General features: G+C 45.7%; 15 non-coding genes across 15 annotated transcripts; all 15 read left to right on the forward strand.

The window, feature by feature from the left end:
• The first annotated feature begins 239 nt into the window (after positions 1-239).
• On the forward strand, positions 240-430 carry LOC144463300 (U2 spliceosomal RNA). The gene has a single exon (XR_013491441.1). It is a non-coding gene; the product is annotated as a U2 spliceosomal RNA (small nuclear RNA).
• Positions 431-1,411: 981 nt separating this feature from the next.
• LOC144463112 (U1 spliceosomal RNA) lies at positions 1,412-1,575 on the forward strand. The gene has a single exon (XR_013491254.1). It is a non-coding gene; the product is annotated as a U1 spliceosomal RNA (small nuclear RNA).
• A 719-nt stretch (positions 1,576-2,294) lies between these two features.
• On the forward strand, positions 2,295-2,485 carry LOC144463345 (U2 spliceosomal RNA). The gene has a single exon (XR_013491487.1). It is a non-coding gene; the product is annotated as a U2 spliceosomal RNA (small nuclear RNA).
• Positions 2,486-3,466: 981 nt separating this feature from the next.
• Positions 3,467-3,630, forward strand: LOC144463131 (U1 spliceosomal RNA). The gene has a single exon (XR_013491273.1). It is a non-coding gene; the product is annotated as a U1 spliceosomal RNA (small nuclear RNA).
• Positions 3,631-4,349: 719 nt separating this feature from the next.
• On the forward strand, positions 4,350-4,540 carry LOC144463301 (U2 spliceosomal RNA). The gene has a single exon (XR_013491443.1). It is a non-coding gene; the product is annotated as a U2 spliceosomal RNA (small nuclear RNA).
• A 981-nt stretch (positions 4,541-5,521) lies between these two features.
• Positions 5,522-5,685, forward strand: LOC144463113 (U1 spliceosomal RNA). The gene has a single exon (XR_013491255.1). It is a non-coding gene; the product is annotated as a U1 spliceosomal RNA (small nuclear RNA).
• Positions 5,686-6,404: 719 nt separating this feature from the next.
• LOC144463346 (U2 spliceosomal RNA) lies at positions 6,405-6,595 on the forward strand. The gene has a single exon (XR_013491488.1). It is a non-coding gene; the product is annotated as a U2 spliceosomal RNA (small nuclear RNA).
• A 981-nt stretch (positions 6,596-7,576) lies between these two features.
• Positions 7,577-7,740, forward strand: LOC144463114 (U1 spliceosomal RNA). Its single transcript, XR_013491256.1, has one exon. It is a non-coding gene; the product is annotated as a U1 spliceosomal RNA (small nuclear RNA).
• A 719-nt stretch (positions 7,741-8,459) lies between these two features.
• LOC144463302 (U2 spliceosomal RNA) lies at positions 8,460-8,650 on the forward strand. The gene has a single exon (XR_013491444.1). It is a non-coding gene; the product is annotated as a U2 spliceosomal RNA (small nuclear RNA).
• Positions 8,651-9,631: 981 nt separating this feature from the next.
• LOC144463030 (U1 spliceosomal RNA) lies at positions 9,632-9,795 on the forward strand. The gene has a single exon (XR_013491172.1). It is a non-coding gene; the product is annotated as a U1 spliceosomal RNA (small nuclear RNA).
• A 719-nt stretch (positions 9,796-10,514) lies between these two features.
• LOC144463347 (U2 spliceosomal RNA) lies at positions 10,515-10,705 on the forward strand. The gene has a single exon (XR_013491489.1). It is a non-coding gene; the product is annotated as a U2 spliceosomal RNA (small nuclear RNA).
• Positions 10,706-11,686: 981 nt separating this feature from the next.
• On the forward strand, positions 11,687-11,850 carry LOC144463010 (U1 spliceosomal RNA). Its single transcript, XR_013491152.1, has one exon. It is a non-coding gene; the product is annotated as a U1 spliceosomal RNA (small nuclear RNA).
• Positions 11,851-12,569: 719 nt separating this feature from the next.
• Positions 12,570-12,760, forward strand: LOC144463303 (U2 spliceosomal RNA). Its single transcript, XR_013491445.1, has one exon. It is a non-coding gene; the product is annotated as a U2 spliceosomal RNA (small nuclear RNA).
• A 981-nt stretch (positions 12,761-13,741) lies between these two features.
• Positions 13,742-13,905, forward strand: LOC144463115 (U1 spliceosomal RNA). Its single transcript, XR_013491257.1, has one exon. It is a non-coding gene; the product is annotated as a U1 spliceosomal RNA (small nuclear RNA).
• A 719-nt stretch (positions 13,906-14,624) lies between these two features.
• LOC144463304 (U2 spliceosomal RNA) lies at positions 14,625-14,815 on the forward strand. The gene has a single exon (XR_013491446.1). It is a non-coding gene; the product is annotated as a U2 spliceosomal RNA (small nuclear RNA).
• The last annotated feature ends 83 nt before the right edge of the window (positions 14,816-14,898 follow it).

Raw genomic sequence — 14,898 nt, forward strand, 5'->3', positions numbered from 1 at the left:
CTCCCTCCTTTTCCGCTGACCCATTGGCAGTATCACTTTTCGGCCCGCGTTAACTCCCATAACCTTTTGTAATAAAAGTCTGCGATCGGATGCATATTTGTGTTGCCCATCAGTCATAAAACATCGAACTTCACGTTCACAGTCTGCCGTGTGTTTTTGTAGCGATCGAAATCATATTGAACCCGCGAGCTAGAGTCTCAATGAGGAGACTGAGTCTCCCACTTCACTCAGCAGTCAGTATCGCTTCTCGGCCTTTTGGCTAAGATCAAGTGTAGTATCTGTTCTTATCAGTTTAATATCCGATACGTCCCCTACCTGGGGACCATATATTAAATTGCTTTTTGGAACAGGGAGATGGAAAAGGGGCTTGCCCCGTCCACTCCACGCATCGACCTGGTATTGCAGCACTTCCAGAAACGGTGCACCCCCCTCCCTCAACGTGTTGAAAACAGACCACGTAGGACGTGTCTCTAATGTGCCCTCGCCTTGATTTCTTGTTTTCGCCATGCTAGCGTGCAAATTGCGTATGTGTTGACTGAGCCCCTCTACCAGGTGCGCATTTCTAATAGTCATGCGCTATGGCATCATTTACACACTTGCCCAACTTCTCTTTTTGGAACTTTGGCCGTGTTTGAACTTTTCGCCACTGTCTGGCACTTTCCTTTTGAGGACCTGTTACATGCATCTCACTGTAAAATGAATTGAACCGGTACCTGTTGAGTGAGACCACTAGCTGCCAGTTCAGTCAGATGAATAGATCCATTCCCCCAACGTGAAAATCCACTCTGCATAATTTCTGCCGCTGTTTGCCACAGTCGGGTCTGTGCCGATATGTCAAAAGAAAGGCAAACACTCTTCATATGGTTGCGCTTTTATTTATAATATTATTTTCTTCTTTCCTTTAGTTTCAAACAGAGAAGCATGTGGATATATTTTTAACAAAGTGTTGTTCACACTCCAGACCAATAGGTGGCAGCAGCGGGCGGATCACGCCGTGTCTCTAATGTGAGGAGACAGGCCTGTTTTTTAGTCTTTCCGCTGACTTTTTTCTTTTAAATGCAGATCAAACAACACTTGATTGCAGTGTCATTTATCTTTGTCTGGTGTGAACTCACTTAGGTTTTTGCCTCATTTATTGGCGATCAATGGACAGCCTGGCCATGTTAGCTTAGCTTTTACTATGGATATACAGCATGGCGTGATGAGATATGTGCCCATTTCTCTCAAGTAAAATGTGAACAAGTTTTGTTCAGTCTCACTACAAAAGTGTCTCTTGTATATTAGCGTCCTGTAGATTATCAGAGCCTTTATAGTGTGTGGTTCTGGACTGGTCATTGCTATACATTGCCAGCACCATCACCTATCATCGTATGACCGTGAATGAGGCCCCTGTGTGTGAGGTGTACAAGTCATACTTACCTGGCAGGGGAGATACCATGATCAAGAAGGTGGTTCACCCAGGGCGAGGCTCGGTCACTGCACTCCGATTGAGCTGACCTCTGCCAATTCCCCAAATGTGGGAATCTCGACTGCATGATTTCTGGTAGTGGGGGACTGCGTTCGCGCTCTCCCCTGATGTGCTTGTTTAATGCAACCAACAGCTGTGGCAGCATATGGCACTAGAGAACCGCGTGCATCAAACGCCATTTCACGCTCAATCACAGGCTTTGCCCTTGCCCGTTGTGTCAGTGCAAGTCGGTACCGCATCACTTCACATCTGTGCCACTACTGAAGAAGCAAAAGAAGCTCCTATGATATTGTTATATCCTCACACTCAGTCATTTAGAATAATATGTGGGTTGCAACTGATGCCCCCGCCCACCGTATTAAAAGTGGGGCATTTTTCAGTGAAACGCGTCAAGTCACAGTGGCAGCGGCTCTCCGTTGTTAATATAAAGACAGTCAACGAGTAGAGACAAATCTTAAATTGTTTACTTTAGTTTGCAGATATTTATGATGGATGCACTCTATGTTTTGAAATCTTCTGAAGGTTGACAACATGCCGAAAAAAACACAGCAGATTACGACCAGTCGGCGCGAGAGACCGTGCTGTGACTCCCTCCTTTTCCGCTGACCCATTGGCAGTATCACTTTTCGGCCCGCGTTAACTCCCATAACCTTTTGTAATAAAAGTCTGCGATCGGATGCATATTTGTGTTGCCCATCAGTCATAAAACATCGAACTTCACGTTCACAGTCTGCCGTGTGTTTTTGTAGCGATCGAAATCATATTGAACCCGCGAGCTAGAGTCTCAATGAGGAGACTGAGTCTCCCACTTCACTCAGCAGTCAGTATCGCTTCTCGGCCTTTTGGCTAAGATCAAGTGTAGTATCTGTTCTTATCAGTTTAATATCCGATACGTCCCCTACCTGGGGACCATATATTAAATTGCTTTTTGGAACAGGGAGATGGAAAAGGGGCTTGCCCCGTCCACTCCACGCATTGACCTGGTATTGCAGCACTTCCAGAAACGGTGCACCCCCCTCCCTCAACGTGTTGAAAACAGACCACGTAGGACGTGTCTCTAATGTGCCCTCGCCTTGATTTCTTGTTTTCGCCATGCTAGCGTGCAAATTGCGTATGTGTTGACTGAGCCCCTCTACCAGGTGCGCATTTCTAATAGTCATGCGCTATGGCATCATTTACACACTTGCCCAACTTCTCTTTTTGGAACTTTGGCTGTGTTTGAACTTTTCGCCACTGTCTGGCACTTTCCTTTTGAGGACCTGTTACATGCATCTCACTGTAAAATGAATTGAACCGGTACCTGTTGAGTGAGACCACTAGCTGCCAGTTCAGTCAGATGAATAGATCCATTCCCCCAACGTGAAAATCCACTCTGCATAATTTCTGCCGCTGTTTGCCACAGTCGGGTCTGTGCCGATATGTCAAAAGAAAGGCAAACACTCTTCATATGGTTGCGCTTTTATTTATAATATTATTTTCTTCTTTCCTTTAGTTTCAAACAGAGAAGCATGTGGATATATTTTTAACAAAGTGTTGTTCACACTCCAGACCAATAGGTGGCAGCAGCGGGCGGATCACGCCGTGTCTCTAATGTGAGGAGACAGGCCTGTTTTTTAGTCTTTCCGCTGACTTTTTTCTTTTAAATGCAGATCAAACAACACTTGATTGCAGTGTCATTTATCTTTGTCTGGTGTGAACTCACTTAGGTTTTTGCCTCATTTATTGGCGATCAATGGACAGCCTGGCCATGTTAGCTTAGCTTTTACTATGGATATACAGCATGGCGTGATGAGATATGTGCCCATTTCTCTCAAGTAAAATGTGAACAAGTTTTGTTCAGTCTCACTACAAAAGTGTCTCTTGTATATTAGCGTCCTGTAGATTATCAGAGCCTTTATAGTGTGTGGTTCTGGACTGGTCATTGCTATACATTGCCAGCACCATCACCTATCATCGTATGACCGTGAATGAGGCCCCTGTGTGTGAGGTGTACAAGTCATACTTACCTGGCAGGGGAGATACCATGATCAAGAAGGTGGTTCACCCAGGGCGAGGCTCGGTCACTGCACTCCGATTGAGCTGACCTCTGCCAATTCCCCAAATGTGGGAATCTCGACTGCAAGATTTCTGGTAGTGGGGGACTGCGTTCGCGCTCTCCCCTGATGTGCTTGTTTAATGCAACCAACAGCTGTGGCAGCATATGGCACTAGAGAACCGCGTGCATCAAACGCCATTTCACGCTCAATCACAGGCTTTGCCCTTGCCCGTTGTGTCAGTGCAAGTCGGTACCGCATCACTTCACATCTGTGCCACTACTGAAGAAGCAAAAGAAGCTCCTATGATATTGTTATATCCTCACACTCAGTCATTTAGAATAATATGTGGGTTGCAACTGATGCCCCCGCCCACCGTATTAAAAGTGGGGCATTTTTCAGTGAAACGCGTCAAGTCACAGTGGCAGCGGCTCTCCGTTGTTAATATAAAGACAGTCAACGAGTAGAGACAAATCTTAAATTGTTTACTTTAGTTTGCAGATATTTATGATGGATGCACTCTATGTTTTGAAATCTTCTGAAGGTTGACAACATGCCGAAAAAAACACAGCAGATTACGACCAGTCGGCGCGAGAGACCGTGCTGTGACTCCCTCCTTTTCCGCTGACCCATTGGCAGTATCACTTTTCGGCCCGCGTTAACTCCCATAACCTTTTGTAATAAAAGTCTGCGATCGGATGCATATTTGTGTTGCCCATCAGTCATAAAACATCGAACTTCACGTTCACAGTCTGCCGTGTGTTTTTGTAGCGATCGAAATCATATTGAACCCGCGAGCTAGAGTCTCAATGAGGAGACTGAGTCTCCCACTTCACTCAGCAGTCAGTATCGCTTCTCGGCCTTTTGGCTAAGATCAAGTGTAGTATCTGTTCTTATCAGTTTAATATCCGATACGTCCCCTACCTGGGGACCATATATTAAATTGCTTTTTGGAACAGGGAGATGGAAAAGGGGCTTGCCCCGTCCACTCCACGCATCGACCTGGTATTGCAGCACTTCCAGAAACGGTGCACCCCCCTCCCTCAACGTGTTGAAAACAGACCACGTAGGACGTGTCTCTAATGTGCCCTCGCCTTGATTTCTTGTTTTCGCCATGCTAGCGTGCAAATTGCGTATGTGTTGACTGAGCCCCTCTACCAGGTGCGCATTTCTAATAGTCATGCGCTATGGCATCATTTACACACTTGCCCAACTTCTCTTTTTGGAACTTTGGCCGTGTTTGAACTTTTCGCCACTGTCTGGCACTTTCCTTTTGAGGACCTGTTACATGCATCTCACTGTAAAATGAATTGAACCGGTACCTGTTGAGTGAGACCACTAGCTGCCAGTTCAGTCAGATGAATAGATCCATTCCCCCAACGTGAAAATCCACTCTGCATAATTTCTGCCGCTGTTTGCCACAGTCGGGTCTGTGCCGATATGTCAAAAGAAAGGCAAACACTCTTCATATGGTTGCGCTTTTATTTATAATATTATTTTCTTCTTTCCTTTAGTTTCAAACAGAGAAGCATGTGGATATATTTTTAACAAAGTGTTGTTCACACTCCAGACCAATAGGTGGCAGCAGCGGGCGGATCACGCCGTGTCTCTAATGTGAGGAGACAGGCCTGTTTTTTAGTCTTTCCGCTGACTTTTTTCTTTTAAATGCAGATCAAACAACACTTGATTGCAGTGTCATTTATCTTTGTCTGGTGTGAACTCACTTAGGTTTTTGCCTCATTTATTGGCGATCAATGGACAGCCTGGCCATGTTAGCTTAGCTTTTACTATGGATATACAGCATGGCGTGATGAGATATGTGCCCATTTCTCTCAAGTAAAATGTGAACAAGTTTTGTTCAGTCTCACTACAAAAGTGTCTCTTGTATATTAGCGTCCTGTAGATTATCAGAGCCTTTATAGTGTGTGGTTCTGGACTGGTCATTGCTATACATTGCCAGCACCATCACCTATCATCGTATGACCGTGAATGAGGCCCCTGTGTGTGAGGTGTACAAGTCATACTTACCTGGCAGGGGAGATACCATGATCAAGAAGGTGGTTCACCCAGGGCGAGGCTCGGTCACTGCACTCCGATTGAGCTGACCTCTGCCAATTCCCCAAATGTGGGAATCTCGACTGCATGATTTCTGGTAGTGGGGGACTGCGTTCGCGCTCTCCCCTGATGTGCTTGTTTAATGCAACCAACAGCTGTGGCAGCATATGGCACTAGAGAACCGCGTGCATCAAACGCCATTTCACGCTCAATCACAGGCTTTGCCCTTGCCCGTTGTGTCAGTGCAAGTCGGTACCGCATCACTTCACATCTGTGCCACTACTGAAGAAGCAAAAGAAGCTCCTATGATATTGTTATATCCTCACACTCAGTCATTTAGAATAATATGTGGGTTGCAACTGATGCCCCCGCCCACCGTATTAAAAGTGGGGCATTTTTCAGTGAAACGCGTCAAGTCACAGTGGCAGCGGCTCTCCGTTGTTAATATAAAGACAGTCAACGAGTAGAGACAAATCTTAAATTGTTTACTTTAGTTTGCAGATATTTATGATGGATGCACTCTATGTTTTGAAATCTTCTGAAGGTTGACAACATGCCGAAAAAAACACAGCAGATTACGACCAGTCGGCGCGAGAGACCGTGCTGTGACTCCCTCCTTTTCCGCTGACCCATTGGCAGTATCACTTTTCGGCCCGCGTTAACTCCCATAACCTTTTGTAATAAAAGTCTGCGATCGGATGCATATTTGTGTTGCCCATCAGTCATAAAACATCGAACTTCACGTTCACAGTCTGCCGTGTGTTTTTGTAGCGATCGAAATCATATTGAACCCGCGAGCTAGAGTCTCAATGAGGAGACTGAGTCTCCCACTTCACTCAGCAGTCAGTATCGCTTCTCGGCCTTTTGGCTAAGATCAAGTGTAGTATCTGTTCTTATCAGTTTAATATCCGATACGTCCCCTACCTGGGGACCATATATTAAATTGCTTTTTGGAACAGGGAGATGGAAAAGGGGCTTGCCCCGTCCACTCCACGCATTGACCTGGTATTGCAGCACTTCCAGAAACGGTGCACCCCCCTCCCTCAACGTGTTGAAAACAGACCACGTAGGACGTGTCTCTAATGTGCCCTCGCCTTGATTTCTTGTTTTCGCCATGCTAGCGTGCAAATTGCGTATGTGTTGACTGAGCCCCTCTACCAGGTGCGCATTTCTAATAGTCATGCGCTATGGCATCATTTACACACTTGCCCAACTTCTCTTTTTGGAACTTTGGCTGTGTTTGAACTTTTCGCCACTGTCTGGCACTTTCCTTTTGAGGACCTGTTACATGCATCTCACTGTAAAATGAATTGAACCGGTACCTGTTGAGTGAGACCACTAGCTGCCAGTTCAGTCAGATGAATAGATCCATTCCCCCAACGTGAAAATCCACTCTGCATAATTTCTGCCGCTGTTTGCCACAGTCGGGTCTGTGCCGATATGTCAAAAGAAAGGCAAACACTCTTCATATGGTTGCGCTTTTATTTATAATATTATTTTCTTCTTTCCTTTAGTTTCAAACAGAGAAGCATGTGGATATATTTTTAACAAAGTGTTGTTCACACTCCAGACCAATAGGTGGCAGCAGCGGGCGGATCACGCCGTGTCTCTAATGTGAGGAGACAGGCCTGTTTTTTAGTCTTTCCGCTGACTTTTTTCTTTTAAATGCAGATCAAACAACACTTGATTGCAGTGTCATTTATCTTTGTCTGGTGTGAACTCACTTAGGTTTTTGCCTCATTTATTGGCGATCAATGGACAGCCTGGCCATGTTAGCTTAGCTTTTACTATGGATATACAGCATGGCGTGATGAGATATGTGCCCATTTCTCTCAAGTAAAATGTGAACAAGTTTTGTTCAGTCTCACTACAAAAGTGTCTCTTGTATATTAGCGTCCTGTAGATTATCAGAGCCTTTATAGTGTGTGGTTCTGGACTGGTCATTGCTATACATTGCCAGCACCATCACCTATCATCGTATGACCGTGAATGAGGCCCCTGTGTGTGAGGTGTACAAGTCATACTTACCTGGCAGGGGAGATACCATGATCAAGAAGGTGGTTCACCCAGGGCGAGGCTCGGTCACTGCACTCCGATTGAGCTGACCTCTGCCAATTCCCCAAATGTGGGAATCTCGACTGCATGATTTCTGGTAGTGGGGGACTGCGTTCGCGCTCTCCCCTGATGTGCTTGTTTAATGCAACCAACAGCTGTGGCAGCATATGGCACTAGAGAACCGCGTGCATCAAACGCCATTTCACGCTCAATCACAGGCTTTGCCCTTGCCCGTTGTGTCAGTGCAAGTCGGTACCGCATCACTTCACATCTGTGCCACTACTGAAGAAGCAAAAGAAGCTCCTATGATATTGTTATATCCTCACACTCAGTCATTTAGAATAATATGTGGGTTGCAACTGATGCCCCCGCCCACCGTATTAAAAGTGGGGCATTTTTCAGTGAAACGCGTCAAGTCACAGTGGCAGCGGCTCTCCGTTGTTAATATAAAGACAGTCAACGAGTAGAGACAAATCTTAAATTGTTTACTTTAGTTTGCAGATATTTATGATGGATGCACTCTATGTTTTGAAATCTTCTGAAGGTTGACAACATGCCGAAAAAAACACAGCAGATTACGACCAGTCGGCGCGAGAGACCGTGCTGTGACTCCCTCCTTTTCCGCTGACCCATTGGCAGTATCACTTTTCGGCCCGCGTTAACTCCCATAACCTTTTGTAATAAAAGTCTGCGATCGGATGCATATTTGTGTTGCCCATCAGTCATAAAACATCGAACTTCACGTTCACAGTCTGCCGTGTGTTTTTGTAGCGATCGAAATCATATTGAACCCGCGAGCTAGAGTCTCAATGAGGAGACTGAGTCTCCCACTTCACTCAGCAGTCAGTATCGCTTCTCGGCCTTTTGGCTAAGATCAAGTGTAGTATCTGTTCTTATCAGTTTAATATCCGATACGTCCCCTACCTGGGGACCATATATTAAATTGCTTTTTGGAACAGGGAGATGGAAAAGGGGCTTGCCCCGTCCACTCCACGCATCGACCTGGTATTGCAGCACTTCCAGAAACGGTGCACCCCCCTCCCTCAACGTGTTGAAAACAGACCACGTAGGACGTGTCTCTAATGTGCCCTCGCCTTGATTTCTTGTTTTCGCCATGCTAGCGTGCAAATTGCGTATGTGTTGACTGAGCCCCTCTACCAGGTGCGCATTTCTAATAGTCATGCGCTATGGCATCATTTACACACTTGCCCAACTTCTCTTTTTGGAACTTTGGCCGTGTTTGAACTTTTCGCCACTGTCTGGCACTTTCCTTTTGAGGACCTGTTACATGCATCTCACTGTAAAATGAATTGAACCGGTACCTGTTGAGTGAGACCACTAGCTGCCAGTTCAGTCAGATGAATAGATCCATTCCCCCAACGTGAAAATCCACTCTGCATAATTTCTGCCGCTGTTTGCCACAGTCGGGTCTGTGCCGATATGTCAAAAGAAAGGCAAACACTCTTCATATGGTTGCGCTTTTATTTATAATATTATTTTCTTCTTTCCTTTAGTTTCAAACAGAGAAGCATGTGGATATATTTTTAACAAAGTGTTGTTCACACTCCAGACCAATAGGTGGCAGCAGCGGGCGGATCACGCCGTGTCTCTAATGTGAGGAGACAGGCCTGTTTTTTAGTCTTTCCGCTGACTTTTTTCTTTTAAATGCAGATCAAACAACACTTGATTGCAGTGTCATTTATCTTTGTCTGGTGTGAACTCACTTAGGTTTTTGCCTCATTTATTGGCGATCAATGGACAGCCTGGCCATGTTAGCTTAGCTTTTACTATGGATATACAGCATGGCGTGATGAGATATGTGCCCATTTCTCTCAAGTAAAATGTGAACAAGTTTTGTTCAGTCTCACTACAAAAGTGTCTCTTGTATATTAGCGTCCTGTAGATTATCAGAGCCTTTATAGTGTGTGGTTCTGGACTGGTCATTGCTATACATTGCCAGCACCATCACCTATCATCGTATGACCGTGAATGAGGCCCCTGTGTGTGAGGTGTACAAGTCATACTTACCTGGCAGGGGAGATACCATGATCAAGAAGGTGGTTCACCCAGGGCGAGGCTCGGTCACTGCACTCCGATTGAGCTGACCTCTGCCAATTCCCCAAATGTGGGAATCTGGACTGCATAATTTCTGGTAGTGGGGGACTGCGTTCGCGCTCTCCCCTGATGTGCTTGTTTAATGCAACCAACAGCTGTGGCAGCATATGGCACTAGAGAACCGCGTGCATCAAACGCCATTTCACGCTCAATCACAGGCTTTGCCCTTGCCCGTTGTGTCAGTGCAAGTCGGTACCGCATCACTTCACATCTGTGCCACTACTGAAGAAGCAAAAGAAGCTCCTATGATATTGTTATATCCTCACACTCAGTCATTTAGAATAATATGTGGGTTGCAACTGATGCCCCCGCCCACCGTATTAAAAGTGGGGCATTTTTCAGTGAAACGCGTCAAGTCACAGTGGCAGCGGCTCTCCGTTGTTAATATAAAGACAGTCAACGAGTAGAGACAAATCTTAAATTGTTTACTTTAGTTTGCAGATATTTATGATGGATGCACTCTATGTTTTGAAATCTTCTGAAGGTTGACAACATGCCGAAAAAAACACAGCAGATTACGACCAGTCGGCGCGAGAGACCGTGCTGTGACTCCCTCCTTTTCCGCTGACCCATTGGCAGTATCACTTTTCGGCCCGCGTTAACTCCCATAACCTTTTGTAATAAAAGTCTGCGATCGGATGCATATTTGTGTTGCCCATCAGTCATAAAACATCGAACTTCACGTTCACAGTCTGCCGTGTGTTTTTGTAGCGATCGAAATCATATTGAACCCGCGAGCTAGAGTCTCAATGAGGAGACTGAGTCTCCCACTTCACTCAGCAGTCAGTATCGCTTCTCGGCCTTTTGGCTAAGATCAAGTGTAGTATCTGTTCTTATCAGTTTAATATCCGATACGTCCCCTACCTGGGGACCATATATTAAATTGCTTTTTGGAACAGGGAGATGGAAAAGGGGCTTGCCCCGTCCACTCCACGCATTGACCTGGTATTGCAGCACTTCCAGAAACGGTGCACCCCCCTCCCTCAACGTGTTGAAAACAGACCACGTAGGACGTGTCTCTAATGTGCCCTCGCCTTGATTTCTTGTTTTCGCCATGCTAGCGTGCAAATTGCGTATGTGTTGACTGAGCCCCTCTACCAGGTGCGCATTTCTAATAGTCATGCGCTATGGCATCATTTACACACTTGCCCAACTTCTCTTTTTGGAACTTTGGCCGTGTTTGAACTTTTCGCCACTGTCTGGCACTTTCCTTTTGAGGACCTGTTACATGCATCTCACTGTAAAATGAATTGAACCGGTACCTGTTGAGTGAGACCACTAGCTGCCAGTTCAGTCAGATGAATAGATCCATTCCCCCAACGTGAAAATCCACTCTGCATAATTTCTGCCGCTGTTTGCCACAGTCGGGTCTGTGCCGATATGTCAAAAGAAAGGCAAACACTCTTCATATGGTTGCGCTTTTATTTATAATATTATTTTCTTCTTTCCTTTAGTTTCAAACAGAGAAGCATGTGGATATATTTTTAACAAAGTGTTGTTCACACTCCAGACCAACAGGTGGCAGCAGCGGGCGGATCACGCCGTGTCTCTAATGTGAGGAGACAGGCCTGTTTTTTAGTCTTTCCGCTGACTTTTTTCTTTTAAATGCAGATCAAACAACACTTGATTGCAGTGTCATTTATCTTTGTCTGGTGTGAACTCACTTAGGTTTTTGCCTCATTTATTGGCGATCAATGGACAGCCTGGCCATGTTAGCTTAGCTTTTACTATGGATATACAGCATGGCGTGATGAGATATGTGCCCATTTCTCTCAAGTAAAATGTGAACAAGTTTTGTTCAGTCTCACTACAAAAGTGTCTCTTGTATATTAGCGTCCTGTAGATTATCAGAGCCTTTATAGTGTGTGGTTCTGGACTGGTCATTGCTATACATTGCCAGCACCATCACCTATCATCGTATGACCGTGAATGAGGCCCCTGTGTGTGAGGTGTACAAGTCATACTTACCTGGCAGGGGAGATACCATGATCAAGAAGGTGGTTCACCCAGGGCGAGGCTCGGTCACTGCACTCCGATTGAGCTGACCTCTGCGAATTCCCCAAATGTGGGAATCTCGACTGCATAATTTCTGGTAGTAGGGGACTGCGTTTGCGCTCTCCCCTGATGTGCTTGTTTAGTGCAACCAACAGCTGTGGCAGCATATGGCACTAGAGAACCGCGTGCATCAAACGCCATTTCATGCTCAATCACAGGCTTTGCCCTTGCCCGTTGTGTCAGTGCAAGTCGGTACCGCATCACTTCACATCTGTGCCACTACTGAAGAAGCAAAAGAAGCTCCTATGATATTGTTATATCCTCACACTCAGTCATTTAGAATAATATGTGGGTTGCAACTGATGCCCCCGCCCACCGTATTAAAAGTGGGGCATTTTTCAGTGAAACGCGTCAAGTCACAGTGGCAGCGGCTCTCCGTTGTTAATATAAAGACAGTCAACGAGTAGAGACAAATCTTAAATTGTTTACTTTAGTTTGCAGATATTTATGATGGATGCACTCTATGTTTTGAAATCTTCTGAAGGTTGACAACATGCCGAAAAAAACACAGCAGATTACGACCAGTCGGCGCGAGAGACCGTGCTGTGACTCCCTCCTTTTCCGCTGACCCATTGGCAGTATCACTTTTCGGCCCGCGTTAACTCCCATAACCTTTTGTAATAAAAGTCTGCGATCGGATGCATATTTGTGTTGCCCATCAGTCATAAAACATCGAACTTCACGTTCACAGTCTGCCGTGTGTTTTTGTAGCGATCGAAATCATATTGAACCCGCGAGCTAGAGTCTCAATGAGGAGACTGAGTCTCCCACTTCACTCAGCAGTCAGTATCGCTTCTCGGCCTTTTGGCTAAGATCAAGTGTAGTATCTGTTCTTATCAGTTTAATATCCGATACGTCCCCTACCTGGGGACCATATATTAAATTGCTTTTTGGAACAGGGAGATGGAAAAGGGGCTTGCCCCGTCCACTCCACGCATCGACCTGGTATTGCAGCACTTCCAGAAACGGTGCACCCCCCTCCCTCAACGTGTTGAAAACAGACCACGTAGGACGTGTCTCTAATGTGCCCTCGCCTTGATTTCTTGTTTTCGCCATGCTAGCGTGCAAATTGCGTATGTGTTGACTGAGCCCCTCTACCAGGTGCGCATTTCTAATAGTCATGCGCTATGGCATCATTTACACACTTGCCCAACTTCTCTTTTTGGAACTTTGGCCGTGTTTGAACTTTTCGCCACTGTCTGGCACTTTCCTTTTGAGGACCTGTTACATGCATCTCACTGTAAAATGAATTGAACCGGTACCTGTTGAGTGAGACCACTAGCTGCCAGTTCAGTCAGATGAATAGATCCATTCCCCCAACGTGAAAATCCACTCTGCATAATTTCTGCCGCTGTTTGCCACAGTCGGGTCTGTGCCGATATGTCAAAAGAAAGGCAAACACTCTTCATATGGTTGCGCTTTTATTTATAATATTATTTTCTTCTTTCCTTTAGTTTCAAACAGAGAAGCATGTGGATATATTTTTAACAAAGTGTTGTTCACACTCCAGACCAATAGGTGGCAGCAGCGGGCGGATCACGCCGTGTCTCTAATGTGAGGAGACAGGCCTGTTTTTTAGTCTTTCCGCTGACTTTTTTCTTTTAAATGCAGATCAAACAACACTTGATTGCAGTGTCATTTATCTTTGTCTGGTGTGAACTCACTTAGGTTTTTGCCTCATTTATTGGCGATCAATGGACAGCCTGGCCATGTTAGCTTAGCTTTTACTATGGATATACAGCATGGCGTGATGAGATATGTGCCCATTTCTCTCAAGTAAAATGTGAACAAGTTTTGTTCAGTCTCACTACAAAAGTGTCTCTTGTATATTAGCGTCCTGTAGATTATCAGAGCCTTTATAGTGTGTGGTTCTGGACTGGTCATTGCTATACATTGCCAGCACCATCACCTATCATCGTATGACCGTGAATGAGGCCCCTGTGTGTGAGGTGTACAAGTCATACTTACCTGGCAGGGGAGATACCATGATCAAGAAGGTGGTTCACCCAGGGCGAGGCTCGGTCACTGCACTCCGATTGAGCTGACCTCTGCCAATTCCCCAAATGTGGGAATCTCGACTGCATGATTTCTGGTAGTGGGGGACTGCGTTCGCGCTCTCCCCTGATGTGCTTGTTTAATGCAACCAACAGCTGTGGCAGCATATGGCACTAGAGAACCGCGTGCATCAAACGCCATTTCACGCTCAATCACAGGCTTTGCCCTTGCCCGTTGTGTCAGTGCAAGTCGGTACCGCATCACTTCACATCTGTGCCACTACTGAAGAAGCAAAAGAAGCTCCTATGATATTGTTATATCCTCACACTCAGTCATTTAGAATAATATGTGGGTTGCAACTGATGCCCCCGCCCACCGTATTAAAAGTGGGGCATTTTTCAGTGAAACGCGTCAAGTCACAGTGGCAGCGGCTCTCCGTTGTTAATATAAAGACAGTCAACGAGTAGAGACAAATCTTAAATTGTTTACTTTAGTTTGCAGATATTTATGATGGATGCACTCTATGTTTTGAAATCTTCTGAAGGTTGACAACATGCCGAAAAAAACACAGCAGATTACGACCAGTCGGCGCGAGAGACCGTGCTGTGACTCCCTCCTTTTCCGCTGACCCATTGGCAGTATCACTTTTCGGCCCGCGTTAACTCCCATAACCTTTTGTAATAAAAGTCTGCGATCGGATGCATATTTGTGTTGCCCATCAGTCATAAAACATCGAACTTCACGTTCACAGTCTGCCGTGTGTTTTTGTAGCGATCGAAATCATATTGAACCCGCGAGCTAGAGTCTCAATGAGGAGACTGAGTCTCCCACTTCACTCAGCAGTCAGTATCGCTTCTCGGCCTTTTGGCTAAGATCAAGTGTAGTATCTGTTCTTATCAGTTTAATATCCGATACGTCCCCTACCTGGGGACCATATATTAAATTGCTTTTTGGAACAGGGAGATGGAAAAGGGGCTTGCCCCGTCCACTCCACGCATCGACCTGGTATTGCAGCACTTCCAGAAACGGTGCACCCCCCTCCCTCAACGTGTTGAAAACAGACCACGTAGGACGTGTCTCTAATGTGCCCTCGCCTTGATTTCTTGTTTTCGCCATGCTAGC

This window comes from Epinephelus lanceolatus, chromosome 4, assembly GCF_041903045.1.
Source record: "Epinephelus lanceolatus isolate andai-2023 chromosome 4, ASM4190304v1, whole genome shotgun sequence".
NCBI classification, from domain to species: Eukaryota; Metazoa; Chordata; class Actinopteri; order Perciformes; family Serranidae; genus Epinephelus; species Epinephelus lanceolatus.